Source organism: Schistocerca piceifrons, chromosome 1 (genome assembly GCF_021461385.2).
Source record: "Schistocerca piceifrons isolate TAMUIC-IGC-003096 chromosome 1, iqSchPice1.1, whole genome shotgun sequence".
Classification (NCBI taxonomy): Eukaryota; Metazoa; Arthropoda; class Insecta; order Orthoptera; family Acrididae; genus Schistocerca; species Schistocerca piceifrons.
The window spans coordinates 815,949,049-815,970,599 of NC_060138.1; the positions used below are offsets into that span (position 1 = coordinate 815,949,049).

The 21,551-nt window shown below is 44.4% G+C and overlaps 1 protein-coding gene across 1 annotated transcript in view; it reads right to left on the reverse strand.

Annotated features, from left to right (window-relative positions):
* The window catches only part of LOC124775374, a 607,101-nt gene that overhangs the window by 584,593 nt on the left and 957 nt on the right, over positions 1-21,551 (reverse strand). The gene's annotated exons all lie outside the window — the stretch shown is intronic.

The window sequence follows — 21,551 nt, forward strand, 5'->3', positions numbered from 1 at the left end:
CTCTGAAACAAGTATCATCAGCACCAACACCAGCACCACCACCACCACCACCACCACAACCATCATCTTGATGCTAGTCGACAGACCAGAGTTAGAGTCGACCATCCCTCGAGTTCCAGCATGGTTAACTACTTTTGCCATAATCTCATGAGTAGTAAGATCTAACTAGTTCAATTATGTCACTGCGTGAACATAAATAAATGTAATGAAATGTGCGTAAATAGAGGAAAGGATCCTACATCGTTTGTCCACACAGTGGTTGGCCAATGTCTAAGATCAATCAGAGCCTTCAAGTATCTGGAAGTTTCTGTCCAGTGTTATTTAAGGTGGAATGACCAGAGAAATTTAACCGCTGCCATACTTGCATTTTTATGAAAATCCCTAAGGAAGTGTTACTCATTTAAGAATGAGATCACTTGCAACCTCCTTAACAGAACGCCTCTTGAGTACTCTTTATCAGTCTGAGACCCTTGCCTAACTGGATTAAAAGAAGAAATAGAAAACAGAAGAGTTGGACGAATTGTCACGGGTTTTGTGCAGGTATAGGCAGCGTGAGAGTACTGCTGGGAGAGCTGTTGCAATGGCATCCACGAAGGGAATGGGAAAGGGAGAAAGCGATGGTGGTCCACTGTGTACCTTCCGACGCGCCCACACGGCAGCTAGTGGAGTACTGAGGAAAACTATTGACTTTGGTGCGATCTGTTGCAAACAGCATCTTTGGAGTCAGTGGAGAGACGTGCGTGTGGGGCAAGGTAGCTGCTGGGTTCGGTGCCCTGGGCGGGACCACCCCGTGCCGATGTGGGCTGGGCTGCGGCCCCAGTTACGTGGAGGGCGGTGCCCGCCACGCGAGCTGCGGCTGCGCGCTGCAAGGACGCACTCAATGTCGCGAAGTGATCGCCGTAAACGGGCTGTCCTGTCGTAGTCATAGCCGCCATACTTGCGGCTTCCGGCGTACTCGGCATGTGCGATAGGCGTCCGTTCATCGGCGTCACTACAGCGCTTCTGCTCCTGCAGCATTCAAGAAAGCGCCTAGTGAAGTCACTAGCACCGCCTCTGCTTTGGATCATCACCGCAAAACTCTAAGGCCTCGTCAAGCATAGTTGTAGTTTCATTGAAATCACGTAGAGAAGAGTAGCAGTGACCTTTCTATTTTTTGCACTTTCATCTCTTTCTAAACGATTGCTTGCAGCGACTTAAACTTGTCCTACTGTACCATCCGTACAATCGTCTGGACTTGTTCTTTGTCTGGCATAGAGAACATGCAACCAGTACTGTTCCTTCAGAGGCTAAACAAACGGAAAATTCCTAGATATGATAGCTGTATTAGCGCACAATTTACTAGCAAAAATAAAATGATGGGAAATTATAATATTTATCAGAAACAATATATAATTTCAGTGCTTACGCAATATGTTTCTCGGAAGCTGAATGAATGTCTTTTACCAGGGAAAAGTCTGCGTTCCATTCAACTGCAGCTGGAAGCGTTTCCTCTGCTGCAGCCACTACGTTACATGAATTTCATGAATGAATGTTACGCATCGTTTCGGATTAGCGATGTAAAACGAATTATTCTTTCATATGTGAAGCACTCAATCATGTTTTTTTCCCTTATTTTCTGCTCAAAGTACAAGGTTTTATTTGGCGGTTTTTGCAGCCGGAGCCACGTTTTCTGGCAGGGTGGCTAAATGGGTAAGTGCCAGGCTGTAAACCGAAAGATACAGCTTTGAATCCTTGGTCTGTCCAAGGAATTTTTTTTTCAGTAATTGCTTGTTTCAGCTCTGGCTTCGATTTTTTAATGGGAAAAAAGCCAAGTCGCAGCTTGAGACCATGCTAACTGTAGATCTTCCCTTATTAAGTGGATGGGTCAGTCAGTTGAAAATCGACATACCATACGGCAGCGCACAGTAAATCGGTTGAGAGCAATTTACCATGTAATCAATCTTTGTGAAAACTATTCAAGGGGATAAGACATTCTAAAAGGATGCAGTTTTTTGCTACAGTCAAACCAGTTCCTTGTTTGATTTCATACTGTTTACTAACACCATCATACTACAGTTTAAGAGGCAAGAAAAAAGAAAATAAATGCTTTTAAGTCTCGTATTTCTAAATTCTAAAGCGCTCGCCTCTAACGATATACGTGTCATCCACGAACACAATTTCATGTATTTACATAGCTTTCCTTACAACGATCTTTATTAAGCAGAATTAGTAGACATTTTTGTATTATGCTGGTTTTATTTTAGGTCGATGACAAGTATTCGAAAAAAATGTTGTTTAAGTTTTCAATAATTACAATGAACCGAAACGTGATTTTTATTGCACTCATATTCGCATTTATTAGGCATGCGGACGAGACGGTTCAATCCACAATTTACTTCCTTTTTTATATGTTAGTTGCAATCACTTGCGAAGCAGTCCAATTCGCAAATTACTTCCTTCTTTCTGTGTCAGCTGTAACCACAGGATCAAATATTAACTTTAGTACGCAGAGTCGTTAAAATGACGTAACTCTCTTTTTTTCCCTCTCTGGTGTCGTTTTGTCAACGAAAGTGCTGAGACAAAAAGGCGAGGTTTCGTAACATTCGCGGAGCTGGCAATTGGCACTCCGTGCGCAGCAAGTGAAACAAAACCTGTGAAATCCAAGTTACACCACTCGAAAGTAATTTTTCTTCACGATATTCGTCGTGCCTTTGAAAACGAGGCTAGGCTGGAGCGTAGGAAACTAAAGTATATGTACGGAGCGACGGAGCTGCTGCCTGTCGCGGACTCACTGGGAGAGAAGCAGGCGGCAGCGAGGTCGGGAGGTCCGTGTACTGCGCCGTGGGGGACGCGGCTGCTGGCAGGAAGCGAGGCGACGCCTGCGGCGGGTTTTGTCTTACCGACCCGCCGGGCTTTTTGTGTGCGCACCTGTAGGCCGGCTGGCGCCGCTACGGACGGCTACCGGCCCGCCGCGCTCCGCCGGTCCCGGCAGCGCGCCACAGCTGGACGTTATTACGCGGTAATGACCTATCACCCGCTGCAGGCGCTCACCACAGGGCGGGCACTGGCCAGTAACTGCACGGTCGTGTAATCAGATCTGGAGGTGACGAAATGAATGAAAGCTGAGGAGAAGGAAGGTTAGCACGAAACGTCCAGTGGATGCCGAGGAGACAACACACATGTGTAGTCGGATTGGTAGGACTATGGGTCGGAAATGGAGTGCGTTGAATCTTCCGAAACGGGACGACAGAGTTAACTCGTAACGTAATGATGATGCGCATGATGAGTGTTAACACACGTCCGTAAACGGTCACAGAACAAGACACTGCATCTATGTTAATTTTTGGTATATATGACAGGCGTTCAATAAGTAATGCGACATATGTTTTTTCTTCGGCCAATTACGGTTGAAAAAGTGCAGAATTTGTTGTGGGATCTCGTGGAATATTCCCGTTTCAGATCCTATCATGAAGTTCTGATAACTGACGGAGCTACAAGTAGCCTTCAAAATAGCGTCCGTAACGGAGGTGCGTTCCAAGCAAGAGACCTGTCACTGAGTTTCTTTTGAAGGAAAACCAAACATCGCAGATATTCATAGGTGCTCGCAGAATATTTACGCAGATCTGGTAGTGAGCAAAAACACGTTGAGTCGTTGGGCGAGGTGTCTGTCATCACCGCACCAAGGTCGAGAAACGCGTCCGATCTCCCACGTGCCGGCCGGCCGCACACGGCTGTGACTCCTTCAGTGTTGGAGCGTGCAAACACTCTTTTTTCTTCTCCTGCCTCATGACAACGCGAGGTCTCACATGTTTGCGCACTCGAGAGGATCTCAAAAAATTTCATTGGTCTGTTCTTCCTCTTCCATCCTATACCCCGGATATCACACCTTCCGACTTCCTTCTGTTTGGCCCCATGTAGGATGCCATCCGCAGGAAGCAGTACATGGGTGATGGGAAGGTTATTGAAGCAGCAAGATGTTTGTTCCGACACCGATCAGTATAGTGGTACTATGTCGAAATACGGGTCATCCCCGTAAGATGACGTAAGGTCGTCGCATTGAACGAAGGTCATGTTGAAAAATAGAGTTTGGTAGCCAAAAGAATGTGGAATAATATGGTGTATTGGAACTCTGAATAAAACCAACCTCGTTTCAAAAGAAATGATTTGCATTACTTGTTGAATGCGCCTCGTAGTTTATGGCGAAAGACTGATATGTAATGTAGCTTGAGGCCTAGGATGAGCTGAAAGGCGCCAGTTCGATTATCAGTTAGCGTAGCCAATTAACGTGAATATGTAATTCAGCAACTAAACATATTGGACTCTAGCGTTGCCCGAGGTATCATTTCGCGTTGGCGTCATCAGAACAGCTATAATCTTGTTATGGCAACGAATTACATTAAGATGATTGATACGTATCCGCCAACTGATGATGTCATGGATCAAAGCAGACGAGCTGGTATTGTCACGGAGGAATGGAGTTCGGTTCGCTGGTTGCATCAGGGATTTCTCCTGGATGGGAAGCGTGTAATGCGATGCACCACTTGTTGCCCGAACCACCCGTTTCTGAGCCAAATATATCCTTTGAGAATGGGAAGAGTTATCCCAATATAAGGGGGTTGGAACGTACATAGTGGCAACTATTTATTCACAACCGATACAAAAGAGTTACATGTTTGCACCTGTTACTGTTCTTCAAAATAGTCACCAGCGTTGCGTAGAAGACGTTGCCAGCGATGTGGAAGGTGTAGCATACCGTTAACAGAGCCTGTTCGATGGTGCGAATGGAGCGGTCTGAAGTTAAAAAAAATGGTTCAAATGGCTCTGAGCACTATGGGACTCAACATCTTAGGTCATAAGTCCCCTAGAACTTAGAACTACTTAAACCTAACTAACCTAAGGACATCACACACACCCATGCCCGAGGCAGGATTCGAACCTGCGACCGTAGCAGTCCCACCGTTCCGGACTGCAGCGCCAGAACCGCTAGACCACCGCGGCCGGCGGTCTGAAGTTAAGGTGATTCTCGTGTACGACTATGATGGTGTTATCATAACGTATTACGTTCCTACACGGCAGACCGCCAATGCACAGTATTACTGTTCGTTTTTGGAGCATCACCTGAGACCAGCTTTGCAAAAGAAGCGGCGACACTTTCTGCGCAACCCACCCATAATTTTGCACGACAATGCGCGGGCGCATACATCGCAATCTGTGGCTGCTCTGTTCGGTCGATGGGACTGGGAAGTACTGTACCATCCATTATAATCCCCGGACTTAAGTCCTTGTGACTTTGTTTTGATTCCGAAGATGAAGGAACCATTTCGTGCCATTCGCTTGAGTACTGTTCAAGAAATCCGGTAGGCAGTAGACCGCTCCGTTCGCACCACCAACAGAACAGCCTCTTCTAACGGTATACTACGCCGTCCACATCGCTGGCAACGAGTTCTATACAACGCTGGTGACTGCTCTGAAGGACAGTAACAGGTGCAAACATGTAACTCTTTTGTATCGGTTGTGAATAAATAGTAGCCACTATTTTAAGTTCCAACCCTCGTATAATATCATACGTCATAAATGCAAATGAAAATAGTGAACAAAGTAGACTTCTATTCGTGTAGAACTATCATTTCCTTCAGAGACCGTACGAATAGTAATAATGGCAGCATTAAGTCTTTGAAAAAGATCCTGAACGTGTGGGCTTTCCACAACAGTTTCCTGTCTCAACACCAAGAAATTTGAACTGTTCAGTTTCACTTACCATATACCCATTCTGTGAAATTAGAACGTCGGGTTTTGTTGAATTGTGTTTTAGAAAATGTAAAAACTGAGTCTTACTGTGATTTAGCGTTATTTTATTTTCTATAAGACTTATGCCACGAACTACACTATTTGAAATAGTGCCAACGTTGCACATAACGTCCTTTACTATCAAACTGGTGTTATCAGCAAAGAGAAATATTTTAAAATCACCTGTAAAACTAGAAGTCACATCATTTATACAAATAAGGAACAGGAGTGCCCCTAGTCATGATTCCTGGGGCACTCCCCATTTAACAGGGTCCCACTCTGACCCGACATCATAGCCATTCTCAACACTGTGGATAACGACCTTTTGCTGTCTGTTGTTAAAGTAAGAAGTGAACTGGTTGTGAGCTACTCTTCGTATTCCATAATGGTCCAACATCTGGAGCAATATTTTGTGATTCACACAATCAAACGTCTTTGTTAAATCAAAACGAGCTGATTAGTTCGTAAATTGGTTTCTAATCAGTGTCAAACTTGACAAACTTTGGCAGAGTACGTCTTGATAGACATAAATTAGTTATTGTACTAAGACATGCAGCAGGGGAGCAGTCTACAATGTTCTCTCAGATCTTTGCAGTCAACTAAGACTCCGTATTAGACAACAAAAGATATATCCTGTCAATTAATTCAACTCGTAAGTTACCGAGGATCCAATATAATGTCAAAATTGTGTATACTTGTAAGCGTATGCAGAAAAGTGTCTGTTATTGTGTGGAAATAGAAAATACACTACTGGCAATTAAATTGCTACACCAAGAAGAAATGCAGATGATAAACTGGTATTCATTGGGCAAATATATTATACTAGAACTGACATGTAATTACATTTTCACGCAATTTGGGTGCATAGATCCTGAGAAATCAGTACCCAGAACAACCATCTCTGGCCGTAATAACGACCTTGGTATGCCTGGGCATTGAGTCAAACAGAGCTTGGATGGCGTGTACAGGTACAGCTGCCCATGCAGCTTCAACACGATACCACAGTTCATCAAGAGTACTGACTGGCGTATTGTGACGAACCAGTTGCTCGGCCACCTTGACCAGATGTTTTCAATTGGTTAGAGATCTGGAGAATGTTCTGGCCAGGGCAGCAGTCGAACATTTTCTGTATCCCAAAAGGCACTTACGGGACCTGCAACATGGGGTCGTGCATTATCCTGCTGAAATATAGGGTTTCGCAGGGATCGAATGAAGGGTAGAGCCACGGGTCGTAACACATCTGAAATGTAACGTCCAACGTTCAAAGTGCCGTCATTGCGAGCAAAAGGTGACCAAGACGTGCAACCAATGGCACCCCATACCATCACGCCGGTGATACGCCAGTATGGCGATGACGAATGCACGCTTCCAGTGTGCGTTCACCGCGATGTCGCCAATCGCGGGTGCGACCATCATGATGGTGTAAACAGAACCTGGATTCATCCGAAAAAGTGACGTTTTGCCATTCGTGCACCCAGGTTCGTCGTTGAGTACACCATCGCAGGCGGTCCTGTCTGTGATGCAGTGTCAAGGGTAACCGCAGCCATGGTCTCCGAGCTGATAGTCCACACTGCTGCAAACGTCGTCGAACTGTTCGTGCAGATGGTTGTTGTCTTGCAAACGTCCCCATCTGTTGACTCGTGGATCGAGACGTGGCTGCACGATCCGTTACAGCCATGCATGCCTGTCATCTCGACTCCTAGTGATACGAGGCCGTTGGGATCCAGCACGGCGTTCCGTATTACCCTCCTGAACCCACCGATTCCATATTCTGCTAACACTCATTGGATCTCGACCAACGCGAGCAGCAATGTCGGGATGCGATAAACAGCAATCGCGATAGGCTACAATCCGACCTTTATGAAAGTCGGAAACGTGATGGTACGCATTTCTCCTCCTCACACGAGGTATCACAACAACGTTTCACCAGGCGACGCCGGTCAACTGCTGTTTGTGTATGAGAAATCGGTTGCAACCTTTCCTCATGTCAGCACGTTGTAGGTGTCGTCACCGGCGCCAGCCTTGTGTGAATGCTCTGAAAAGCTAATCATTTGCATATCACGGCATCTTCTTCCTGTCGGTTAAATTTCGAGTCTGTAGCACGTCATCTTCGTGGTGTAGCAATTTTAATGGCCATTAGTGTATGTAGGAACAACAGCACAAAGAAATCGGAAAAAGAACACGCTCGAAGAAGTGTAACAATGAGGCGGTGCTACAGTTGTTAGCAGCGCCTGTTATCTGCAGAAGAAAAGGCAAGGCATTGTGAACCTCCTGCGATCGCTGGCGTCTCCGCCCATCCATTCGACGGCGCTTTAGTGGCTTACGCGGAACAGCGACAGCTAGTCTTTTGGCGGAGGAACCACTTGTTGCGATTAGCCTTTGACGAAGAAGGCAGCCGTGGAGAGGAAAGAAAGTGTCGCTCTGGGCGCTTTCACCGGGGCGTCAGAACAACAACATCCTGTGCAGAGGGCCCGCTAAGTGGAGCAATGAGATGGGCCGTCACGAGACACACTGTTTCCTAGGAGAGGGCTGGGCACTGTGCGCGCTCGTGGGCGGCTCCTAACGATTTGTGCTGCAAGTGCACAGTGAAAGGGCGCCGCAACGTCTGCCGTTTACGCAGAAGCCCAAACACCGCAAAGCAACATGCGCGTGAGTTAAAATACAAGTCGAAAGTTAGCTTACTGCCTCCGGTACTCAACTTGCTACTGTCACTATTCAACTGTTTCTTGTGTTAGTTAACACAGGTCGTCGGCAAACACGCTGTTATGTACCTAGTTATCTACTGCAAATATCTTATTGATCTTCGGGTCGGTCTGTGAGGTGCCCCGGAAGTATTCTTTGAGTTCCAGCTGGGCCGACCGGTCGGATCACGACCTAACTTTCTGGGAATGCTGGGCTGTGAGCCCTGGCGTGCTTCTAGTAAGACTTATTTTGGAGTCTGAGGCCACAAGTTGCTGTTTGCTGTACGGTGCGGTGATAAGACGTAGTTTAGCTGTCTACAGGAAGATCACACTCGCAGTTCGACTTTGTTAATCATTCACAGCAAGCGTATGCTTCATGCGTAATTTCTTTGTTGCGAAGTTACTAAAACGTTCATAGTCTGGACGAATGTGTGTGTTATGGACATCCAGTATTTGTGTCTTCGTGAGGAGAGTATGTTTCGAGATACGGTACAGAATCAGTTTGCTATTAATTAATCCATATGGTAGGACAATTAATTCCGTCACACTCCCTATCACTCTACATTCGTCAATGTTTTGCGACTTTATTTTCTCACATGCTGAAACTCCGTGTGCTTCGTGTTTTCAGAGCATTAATATTACATCTGCTATTTTGAACAGTTTCTCCTTGACAGTCACGTTCCACTTTAGAGGAGTTTATACCGTTTAGCACTCGGCTTGGCATCATTTGATGCGAAAAGTATTACTTGCCTTTAGCTTACTACTATCAGTTTCAAAACTAGCACCAATTCCTGTGAATATCGTACTTCGCATTCGTTGCACGATCTTGCAGCAGGGAAGGTGTTGATGCAACAGGCAAAACCACTATCTTGAATTCTAAATAAGTTGTTTATCTGATGTCTTGAAATTGTGAACTATTGTAATAGACTGGGTCCACATGCTCACAGCACTGCACACAGCGATAAGTCACGTTGCTTTACAAGTTTTTCACGCATAGTGATATGCTTGTTTCTTTTAGTCTAGTTTGATTTTGCTGTGACCATTATAAAACCTTGCGCAAAAATATGTGTTTTCATTGTGTAGGTTACTTTCTACAAACTCTTTAGGGTCTGATAGTGTTCGCCGATATAAACATTATATATAAGAGAGAATACCTTTTAATTCATGACATACCCAGACTTACTTTCACAAGTAATCCGTTCTCAACCCTAACAGGAGCCTTGCAATGTGCTTCGTACTTCTGACTTGATTGCATGGAGTATTTGATATAGCCGATTTCTACAACACCAAAAGCTCAAAACACCTCCAGTGTTACTCTTAGTGTTAGACATAGACAAAAGCAAGGGACACGCAGTAGAAAAAAGAAAATAAAATAAAAAAATTAGAAACCGCTGTAAGAGGAAATTATTCCGACGATTTACGGTTCTGACAGACTCTCTGACACTCTTGGTAAAGAGCATGAAAAGAAGCTACCAGCCAAATTTCTGAGAGCTGAATTAAATTGAAGGTGGCTTTATTGCAAGATATGACCAAGCATTCTCTTCAAGTGATTTACAGAAGGAAGCGTGCTCTCGATGTCAGTTCGAACCCAGATGCCTTCCAATACGAGTGCAGTGCTTTGGGCACTAGATCATGTCTCTCGACACGACCTTTCGAATACAACGCTGATGCAAGAGTGGCGGTCATAATGACTTAAGCGCCACACAGCGGAGCTTTCGACTATGGAACCATACAGGCAGCTGAAAATGTCGCCCTCGCACGCAGCTGCATACCGGATTAGAAAGCTGGACCGCCCGGTCCGAAACGGCTGTGCCGGAAGGCGTCTGGCACAGCTGGTGCCCAACCACGCCCTCCTCCCACGCGTACCGCGCTTGAACCACACGGACTGCCCAGGGCGTCTTCTGCGAACTGTTGAAACACAGCCTTCGCACTGCGAATGGATTTCATCAGTATTTGAGCCTCGCGATGTGTCTTCGTTGGAAACAGCAGAAGCAAGTCTTTCGTCACGATTTTTTTCAGAAGTTTTTGATCGCTTTTAACCACGAAACTACTGCAGACGTAAATCATTACAGAGAAGTAACACAAACGCACGCCACGGAATTCTTAAATCTGTTCGCCGAAGGGACACTACGATTTTCCGCGAAGAGTTTAGTCTGCAGTATCGTAACTGTTTGTGAATTTTTATTAAATTCGTGAACAACAGCTATTTGGAGTACGTTGTCACTTTTGGACGATGTGAACGAAGTTTTGATATGCTATGACATAGACGCGTCTCAAGAACGTGACGAGTCTGATTATTTCTCTATTCTTCGGCACCAGAGATGATGTCAAGGCAATAGAAGGAAGTTAATTGTTGCTGCATATTCTATTGACCATTATTCATCTGATTTGATACAAAGAGCGTGATATTTGTAACTACATACATTGAATTCTTTAAACCGTTTAGTTTCATAAATGAACGATTTATTATTCCTCCCGCACGGAAATATATTTTCGATAACACGACTGTACCTTTTCATAAGGGCCTCGAACTGATGTGTAATAGAACCCATAAAAATCTTGTACTACATACGCCAATACATAGATCCACAGACTACACAAGAAGTACTGACTTTTAAATCAAACTTCTTCTTTTCTTCCCTTTTTTTGTCATTGAGGGTCAGAGCACCATCATCGGTTTCGTGGGCAGTAAGTTTTGATGTGTGAATTCTGTGATTATTCATAGGTGACTTACATGCTCGTTGCTGTCTTTACACACTCTTCATGTCAAATTTGAAAACCTCTTGTCTCCAGAAATAATCTAGTAAAAAAAAAATGGAAGGAAGACTGGATATAACGTCCCGTCAACATCGAGGTCATTAGAGACGGAGCACAAGCTCGGATTGCGTCAGGGATGAGGAAGGAAATCGTCAGTGCACCTTCAAAGGAACCAGTTTGGCATTTGTTTGGGGCGATTTTGAGAAATCACGGAAGACGCAAATCTGGATGGCCAGACGTGGGTTTGAACCGACGTCCTTCCGAACGCGAGTCCAGTGTATTAACCACTGCGCCACCTCGCTCGGTGAAATAATCTACCGCTACGGTCGCAGGTTCGAATCCTGCCTCGGGCATGAATGTGTGTGCTGTCCTTAGGTTAGTTAGATTTAAGTAGTTCTAAGTTCTAGGGGACTGATGACCTCAGAAGTTAAGTCCCATAGTGCTCAGAGCCATTTGAACCATTTGAAATAATCTAATGGTTTGTCATATCATACATGCGCCTTCTCTATGGTTTTTAGTTTTCCAAAACCGTATTTTAAGTTGAGGATGTACTGGATGCAAATAGTTATTTATTGTATCAGAAACAGATAATCTGAATCCTATCTTCATTTGCCTCAATAATCGGCAAACGATGTAATAACAATTATGTCCATTTCCGTTCTTAACTGAAGCTTAAATGACCTTTAATGATGGTAAGTTCATTGACATGTATAGATAAATAATTAAGATTTGTGCAGATCACATACAGTTGTTATCACGTACTGACGAGAAAGGATTAACTGCGTACGCTGCAGTATGAGAAATGCTAATGAACATGGCGATACGTCAGCAGTACGTGTCCGCTTCCTTGCTAGAAATCCCCCCCTCTAGAGCAGGGACAGATCAGCACTCGGTGCGTGCAGAAGTCGGAGGCAGCCGTCCGCTGCATATAGTTGCCCTTGTACTGTACTGTGAATTGAATGGGGATGTGAGAAGGGTGTAGAACGGCCAGTGCCGAGAGAGGCTCCGTCGACGAAGAGGCGTGGGGGAGGAGGAGTAGTTGCGGAGGCATCTGTTGCAAGCGCCCGGCGCCGCGGCCCAGCCCGCGACCTACAAACCCGGACCGCGTGCAGGAAAAGTGGCCCAGCGCGGCGCCGCGCCGCGAGCCACTCGGCTCTCTAGCCGCGGCCACGGCTCGTCTCATCTCGCTTGTTGTCCGGTAACTAAACACACACACCATATACCCCACTATCAATATTTTGGAAGCTATTACTGTCTCCTGTCCAACAGTGCGTTAGTCGGCACAAATATTCAGTCAGATCGTGATAAAATTTGAAAGTGGTACATAGTTTAACAACTCGCTTAAAACACTCAGAAATGTGAAATTGTGAACTTCACAAATCAAAATACCAGAATCTTTCCTGATATTTTAATTTTTTGCTTCTTTACTGCTAAGTCTATTCACAACACTTTTCGCAGCCAGTAGCCACATATACCACTGGATGTACCTGCAAAATCACACAGCACTTAGTTAAGGAGATACGATGTCATAAACATTAGGCTGTGTGAAAATGAAACTGCTGGGCGAAATTCGCTAGAGATACACTTGAAATATGTGTACAAACATGTGCGAAATATGTTAAAAATACGTGAAAAATATTTGACAGGTGCGTACGCGGGCAAAGCCACGGATAAGTAGTTCATCTTCAACTCATGAAACGATTTCTTTCAAATTTGGCACACGTATTGTATTGTATTGAACTGGGGACCTAGAAACGACGGAGAGACTTCGTCCCCCCCGTAACCTGCAGTGATACACAACCCCACAACAGGGTACAGCAGTCCACTCACCCCACCGTCGCCCCACACCGAACCCAGGGTTACTGTGTGGTTCGGCCCCCACTGGACCCCCTTGTGAACGTCTCACACCAGACGAGTGTAACCCCAACGTTTGCCTGGTAGAGTAATTATGGTGTACGCGTACGTGTAGGAAGTGTTTGCGCAGCTATCGCCGACATAGTGTAACTGAGGCGGTATAAGGGGAACCACCCCGCATTCGCCGAGGCAGATGGAAAACCGCCTAAAAACCATCCACTGACTGGGCGGTTTACCGGACCTCGACACAAATCCGCCGGGCGGATTCGTGCCGGGGATCGACACGCCTTCCCGCCCGGAAAGCAGTGCTTTAGACCGCACGGCTAACCGGGCGGGCTGGTACACATATTAGTTCCGATCTGTAAAGAAGCACTGCAGGCGTAAGAAACAGGGGCGTCCTATTGCGGTGAGGGAGGTAACGTGGAGAGAGAAGGGGGAGTGGGAGATGGCAGAGAGAAGGCGGAGAGTAGAGGAGGAAATGGTCAAAAATGGAAAGTGGAAGAGATAGGTAGAGAGAGGGGGAGAGAAGGTGATGAACAGAAAGATGGGAAAGAGGAAATGGACAGAGAAAGGGAGGAGGGGGAGATGGACAGAGAGAGGGGAGAGGAGGAGATGGTCAGAGAAAACAAAGAAGACGACAGGAACAGGGGAGAGGAGGAGATGGAGACAGAGGGCTAAAGGATGAGGTGGACAGAGACGGGAGAAAGGAGGAGGTGGCTTAATAGCAGTATGAAATAAATACATACGTAGGCAACGCCAGGTATTCAGCTATTCAATCTATAAAGGAGATTGTTTACAAAACTCTCGTTCGACCCATTCTAAAATATAGCTCAAGTGTGTGGAACTCACACAAAGTATGGCTATCAGGAGATGCTGAACGTATAAAAAGAAGAAGAGCAGCAGGTCTAGTCATATAGTTGTTTGATCTGTGGGAGAGCGACATGGGGATTTTGAAAAATCTGAACTCGCTCGAAGACAGACGCTAACTATCTGCGAAAGCCTACTTAGTTAGTTTCAAGGAACAGCTTTGAGGAATCTAGGAACATAATTAAACTCACTACGTACTGTTGCCTTAGATACGGAGAAGACAAGATTAGACTAATTACAGTGAGCACAGAGGCACTTAAGAAATCATATGCAGTGCGTGCTAGATGGTACATACTGTGCCAGTCCCATTTCCTCCCCTTACTATTAGTTTCTCTCTTTTAAAACGTAGGATTTCGTAATTTTCTGATTAAGGCGCTCCGTGATACACATCACCTTACTGCAGTATTTTTCACTGCAGTTTGTTTTTGGAATCATGAGAGTGGGAAAGAAAAGCTCAACAAACCCGTGACGAGTGGAATAGCACTTCTTTTAATCTTTTCTATCACTTCCGTCAATCGAACTTTCGAGGTGTTCTAGAGCGATGAACGCAGAAGAATGGGTGGAGCGAGTGTTGTTTTTGTGTGTGAGCTCCCTTGCGTATGACTTATTCTTCGAATAAATATGAGTATGGTATCTGTCTTCCCCACGGTTAAATTTATGTCTCATACGGACAAAAACTCCTAGATTAACAGGAGCGAAGTCAGCGATTCGGGGGTTTTGACTCCCCTTCCCTAGAAAAAAAGATCTTTTCAAACTAAAGTCGAATCCTGCCCCACCACACAGACAGACGTATCAACTCGGAATGAATTTCAAGAAAGACGGAATAAGTAGTGGGTACTGCGTTCTAGAAAATGTACATAGAAACACATGACGTGAAATATCAAAACTGCTTCGCCTTACGAGGGGTTCCACTTCTGCCCATCCTTACGCCCAAGCTCACATCCCGGACAGACTCTTCTACTTTAATGTAGTCACCGATCCCAACAAATGACAGCCGATCGAAAGTCAAACGATATCTGATCATTCAGCCCTTTCTGCGTAGTCATATATGCATTACATCTTAGATGCCAGTATTTTCTCTAGGCGATGATCACCTGAAATGTCCCTGACAGAGGAGCAGCAATCAAGATTTGGTGATTCGAGAACCTAGTAGAACGTGGGGGGACGGCCGGTGTACGAGGTTAGCGGCCAGTTAGGGGCAGACGGCCGCCCGCACAGCCGCGGGGCTGGAGAAAGCCAGCCAGCAGCCAGCAGCCAGCCTGGCTGAGCTGGGGCCAGAGCGGGCAGACACAGGGCTCCAGCGCTGGCCGCCGCGCCGGCTGGTTTCTCCGACACTTTCAACACCGCAGCGCCGCACCGCGGCTCGCTTTAACGGTCCACGGTCCAGCCACAGCCTGGCCTTGCAGCCCGCGTCTCGCCCTGTTCCGCAACTATGCGGCTCAATCTCCTCTCCTCCCACACTCGTACTCCTCATCACTCATACTCAAGATCGTAGTGTTGGAGGTGAAATGATTAGGCTAAATGCTCTCGAAATGACTGCTTGATTTAGCTACATCACTTTGGGTGAATCTTGCAATAGAGAATGAGTTGAGTGTGTGTATGTGTGTGTGTTTCTGGAAGAATGCATACATATTATAAGAGTATATGTATGTATTTGTATGTATGTATGTATGTTTGTTCGTTCGTTCGTTCACTACACATAATCTAAACCCTTGTATCGATTTCGACCAAACTTTGTAGAGGTATTACTTACTATCTGGAAAAAAATAATATAGGGGTAACAACTAGCAATCTTCTATTGGGGTCGGGGTGATAGCGTGGAGATAGGAGGGAGGAGGAGTGAGATGGAGGGAAAGAGGGGGCAGGAGAAAATGGACAGAAGGTTGGAAGAAATGTACAGAGAGGGGGGAGCAGGAAATGGGCGGAGAGGGGGAGAAGTAGATGGACAGAGAAAGGGCGAGGGAGAAAATGAGCTAATAGAAGACTGGAATACATACATAACCTGGCAACGCCAGGTACTCGGCTAGTAGTAAATTCAAATAAAACATTACTCATACCATGTGTCCCATTTGAATTCGTTACATATATACAGCTGGTTACAGAAATATATTTTTTATTTCGCGATTTGGCAATCCAGTTGCTATGGCTTTATTTAACGATCATCATATTTCTTTTGGCGTTCTAGTTGTGAACTTGTGCTTATGCTTCCACAATTCAGTTTTCCAGCTCTGATTATAATTTGTTGGGACAACACTGTTGCACCGTTTAAGCGCCTTTTACAGGTCTAAACAGTCTTGTAAACGAGCTTCCAGCATTATTGGAATTCTACAAAAATCGGTAAGTTCTTACAGTACGACGGGACCCCTGCATATTTTAATCTCAACATTACATATCATCTGAACCTAACATTCTCCGGATTATGGACCGACAGGGAAGGTCACGTTTCGTCGCCACCAAGGTCCCCGGACCTTACCCTTATATTTCTGCCTGTGAGGATGGTTGAAAAGCTAAGTCTACAAGGAACAAGTAAAAACATGAAACGGTCTTTCGGATTATGAAGAGCGCTGCTCTAATAAAATAACGGCAAGACCACCTCAGAAGAGCTGCACGTGGTAGTGTCAAGAGAATTCGGAAGTGCACTGAAGTCGCGACGCAGCTGTATCTCTGTAACGAAGAACCTTTTATGCGCCCGTTACCACGCTTTCTAGGCACTATATCAGACGGTGAGTTCTGTGAAAACATTTGCACATAGGTGCATAATGAAACAATAACTTCCGGGAGTAAACGACGTCACAATGACATCATCGAGTGCTTGTAAATGTGACCTGATGGAGACCCTGAAGTGACTTGAAAGTGGGGTAGTGGGCAAATTAAAGCTTTTAAAGGACATTATAAACCTCACGATCGCAGTATAAATTGAAATCATCCGCTGTTCGCACCTCGGTCTGAGTCTTCAGCATCTACAACGATTAAGTCACATTCTAGGCGACGACTGTTCTCTACATCCTTTGTCAAACTGTGCTGGTGCCCTGAGTATCGGTTTGACATTAAACATTCATCATTTTTACTTTTCCACACAATAATTCTACTTACTATTTACATACATTGCATCCTCAAAAATAGCAGAACCTAACCTGCAGCACGTTAAGTTAATGCATTTGTTCAACGATTTAACATCGTTTGAATATCTAGAGTAATACTAATGAACGATATGAAATGATTAAACGTCTCAAATCAGTAGCACAGATGGCATAGAGGCAACTTGATATCTGCGCGGTGTGTTCTGTGGAAATACGGCGCATCTCTGAGAGAGGCCACGCGCAGGGCGCTGGGGTATAAATTCTACGGTACTGCCCAAGTGTTTCGAATTATTATCAAGTAGGCATGAAAGCAGACCTCGAACTAATCCGGAGAAGAGGTACTAGGATCGTAAGAGCTCAGTGAAGATATATCAGAGGCCCTGAGGATACTTGTAGGGATGACTTCAGAAGAATCATGACGTGTACTCTAAAACACTCTTATTGAGTTCATCTAAAGAACTGTAAAATTATGCAGCAGTTCAGCTGCTGCGTCTAGATAAAAGTCATGTAGATGTTTTCAATGACTCGTTACACTAACGGAGGACAGCAAGAGCGCCCTTAAACGATTGTTTGTACGGAGGGGCAGCAAATCGAGAGTATAAAGTATTTTCAGTATTTTGAAAGGTGAGAGGCGGCTTGTAAGTAGCCAGTTACAACCCTGTTAAAACGACTTTTAAACCTTTTTTTAAAGAAAAACATCTGAGTACACAACATATTTTCCTTTCCCTGAGAGCTGGGTAGGGATGGGGGGAGGGGCGCCCTTGTTTGGCAGCAGACAGACGACTAGTACACGACAACTTACGCATGAATGTTGCGGTAACTAATAAAACAAATTTACTTTTCTCCTAAGATTACTACACGGCGCCGTTCCCGTACTACTATTAGTGCTAGTAGTAGTACAACTATTCTGGATTTATATTATTACTATTATTTCAGGTTTGACCAACAAGTTGATGCTCACATCTTGCAAAGCCTTGTCCGTAAAATTTCATTTTACATCATGGTTAGATTTTTAAACAGCTGTGACTAGATAATTTGACTCAGTGGATTAGTGGTATACCAGGCCAATAATCTTCGTTAGACTACGCCAAGCAAAGTTTCGTGGCGTTTCGACCGGATTTCGTGAGGTTACGGCATAGAAGTAACGAAAGATACGGCACAGAAATCTCCAGAAGGTTGTCAGAAGCGGCGTCTGAGCGCTGAAAAGTTCGGCAGATACTGACTTCCGCTGAAAAATTCCGGAAGCTATGACATTTCTTGCGAAAATGACTATGAACAGCTCGGGAGATAGACTAATAGCACAGTACTGTACCCGAACTTCGGATGTGCATTTCGTAATGTTAGTTTCGCAAGATGGCCACGGTCTGTTCAAAATGGTTCAAATGGCTCTGAGCACTATGGGACTCAACATCTGAGGTCATCAGTCCCCTAGAACTTAGAACTACTTAAACCTAACTAACCTAAAGACATCACACACATCCATGCCCGAGGCAGGATTCGAACCTGCGACCGTAGCAGTCACGCAGTTCCGGACTGAAGTGCCTAGAACCGCACGGCCACCGCGGCCGGCGCCACGGTCTGTACTATGCAGTTTGTTAATAAACAGGGCTTCTGAAACTGAGTGTTTAACACCGCAACAATTTCCATCTTATTACTTATCTTCCAGCAACCTGAATGACGAGGGGCCTCATAGCGTCTCCTTCACGCGCTAGGTTCTTACTGGAAACTCCATTCAGGTCGCTTTGAAACTTCATATCTGAACCATATTCATCTTTAAAATTATCTGCAAAAAAAGCACTTTTTCTCCTCTTTTGAAGACGACGTGTAATGAAACAGTTTATTTTCGTCTTTGCCAGTCTTAACACGTTCCATACATCGCAAAGGACGAGGCAAAGTTGGGTTGTTATCTCCAAGTCGTACAGTATTTTAGAATCATAAGTGACTGTTGTGTAAAGATCAGGTAGGAGTAACTGAAATGTGTTGTACAGAAGCAAAAGACAGCTTTTAACTGTAAAGTAAGGATTCATAATACCTGAAAGAGGGTTATACGAACTGCAACATTGTGATGAAACTATAAATGGAACGTGGTGCTTATACTCAAGAATATGTGAATCCAGATAGATGTAGACGACTAGTTGAAGAATGCTTTACACAATTATGTTTACAGCCACATGTCTTGCTGAGCATTTCTGAGTAAAATAAGTTACTCAACTGATTCTGCTATAGGTGACAGTATATTCTTTCTCCAGTGATGACAGTAAATGATGAACAAGCTATACAATGATCAAACGAAAGGTAGAGGAGGTGCCTGAGTGCATTGGAACAACGCTCCACGAATGGCTACGGACTACGGACACGCTAGAATGTAATTTATTTCGGTTCAAATGATATGTTACCAAAGCTATGTCCGAGTGTGTTTTCAGACGAGGGCGTTTAAGCTTTTCCATATGATGCAAAATAGTAAAAGAACGTTAAGTTACGATTGTTAAACCACTAATTACATGATTTAAAAACAGTTAAATTTGTGCTGAACCATAAGGATTGTATTGATGATGCTGTGAAACGCAATGCCAACGTCAAATAAAAAGAAAATCCGCTATGTAAATCAATGACAGCCGAAGAAGTTTGATGTAGATAACTACGTAGCAGACAGTTTGTGTGAGTCCTGTTTTAATTAACTGCATGTCGGTTTACAATATCTGAAAGCAAAACGCCGAACTTTGATATGATACAGCCGAACGATGCATGTTGCATCATTCACTTTCGTAAGGGAAAGGTCGCTAACTGTTATAGAGCACCAAGTGTCTTCTGGAAGTGACTGAATGTTCGAGCACTTACATAATTAATGTTTCTGTACCACTATCAGCCTGAGAAACTTCGACTGCTCCTTTCAGCGCGCCAGTTAATTCTCTTGGATTTTCTGTTGATTCATACTAAGCTAGCAATATACAGAATTCTGTGGAAACAATCCTTAGGTGCAATTTACGCAATGGAAAATTTTGTTGAGAGAAAATTGAACAAAGTTAGGAGATACGCTAGTAGATTAGGATCTAAGAAGCATTAGACGAGCACTAATTATTAGTATCACTTCTTCGTAGCGTTAACAGCCGAAAATATAGCTGCTCAAGCCCAATCCAAAAACTTACGTTAAAGAGGCCTTCTCTACAGAGCGGTTTCGCTTAAACTTGGTTCTGGATTATTTGCCAGCGGCCGAATCTCTATCATTTATCGTAGCAGTGGGGTTTGCATTCTGAAGTTATCATGTAATTGTGCAGCATTTCCCAGAGACAAAGAAAAAAAATAATAGAATTCCGAATCCACCTTTTAGAGTACCTACAGGAAGTTTGTCTTCTTTACTACGCCCACTTTGCAGTTGGGAAGAAAATAAATGCTTGCTGTCTGCCAAGCCAACTCTTTCGGCGACCAACGTATTTTTTTCATTTGGCAATTTAACAGGATAATTTTGCTTGTTCGATAGAACACGGTAAAAATTCTTAATTTCTCACATAATCAATGTGACGTAACGGTATCGGTTTCCTCTTTCCATGTTCATATGTCCCGAATATAACTTTGATAGTATTTTTTGATCTTGGCACATGTTTCATTTTGATACAAAATGCTCTTATATCCCTCGGCAGGAAGCAGTTTCAAGGAAGTGCCTTCCGTAACGGACATTTCGTTCTGAAGACATTGAACTTTTCCACAAATGCTTGCGTCTCTCTGTCTATAGACAGCTGCCACGTTAGTATTCTTCCCATTACATAAATTCTATCCCGAATGAAGTTCTATGAGCACGTACCAACTGCTGCGTTCACTAACCTGCTAACTGAGTTTCAGACGCGGGACACTGTAGGGGTGCTGATAACATATGTCATTTGTGCAATTCTCGAAAGCTACTTTTAGTTGAGTAGACGTACATTTTTGTCCACCACATTGATACTCGTACGAATTTCTTCACTTGGCATATGAATCAGTTTCTGTTTTCTGTAGCTCCATTTAGGCTCACGATAAGCAATACTTCGTTCTCTTATAGCAGTATACGCGACCATCCACAAAAGTCATCGTCCAGTATGCGAAATACACATCATATTATTATTAGTCTCTTCCTTGTACGATTTGAGCCCAGGAGAAGTAAATGTCTCCTTACGCAAATTGGGCTCTCGACCAAGAACATTTTTGCAAAGGGTGTGATGAAAGAAGCAGAGTGCTTTTCTTATGTTACTCAAAATCAGTTTCTCTTCTTTACGTTTGCAGTTCTACGTTCGTCGGGAGTCTATCGTTCTTCATGACCGTGTCATTTGAGATTACGTTCGTGACATTCTCTTAGCAAAGAACTGTCCGCTCACAATCCTAGCAGCGGATCTACAGCCTCTATCCATCTATCCCTTCATTACAACTCGTGAGCGCATTGATACCCTCTAACAGTACTCAAGAGTGGATAGCTCAGGCTTTGTACGTATTGTTATACGTAGACTCGCTACAATGGCTCGGCATCCGTCACTTTAACCCTGATCATTACATACTAGTATTAACCTTGCATTTTATA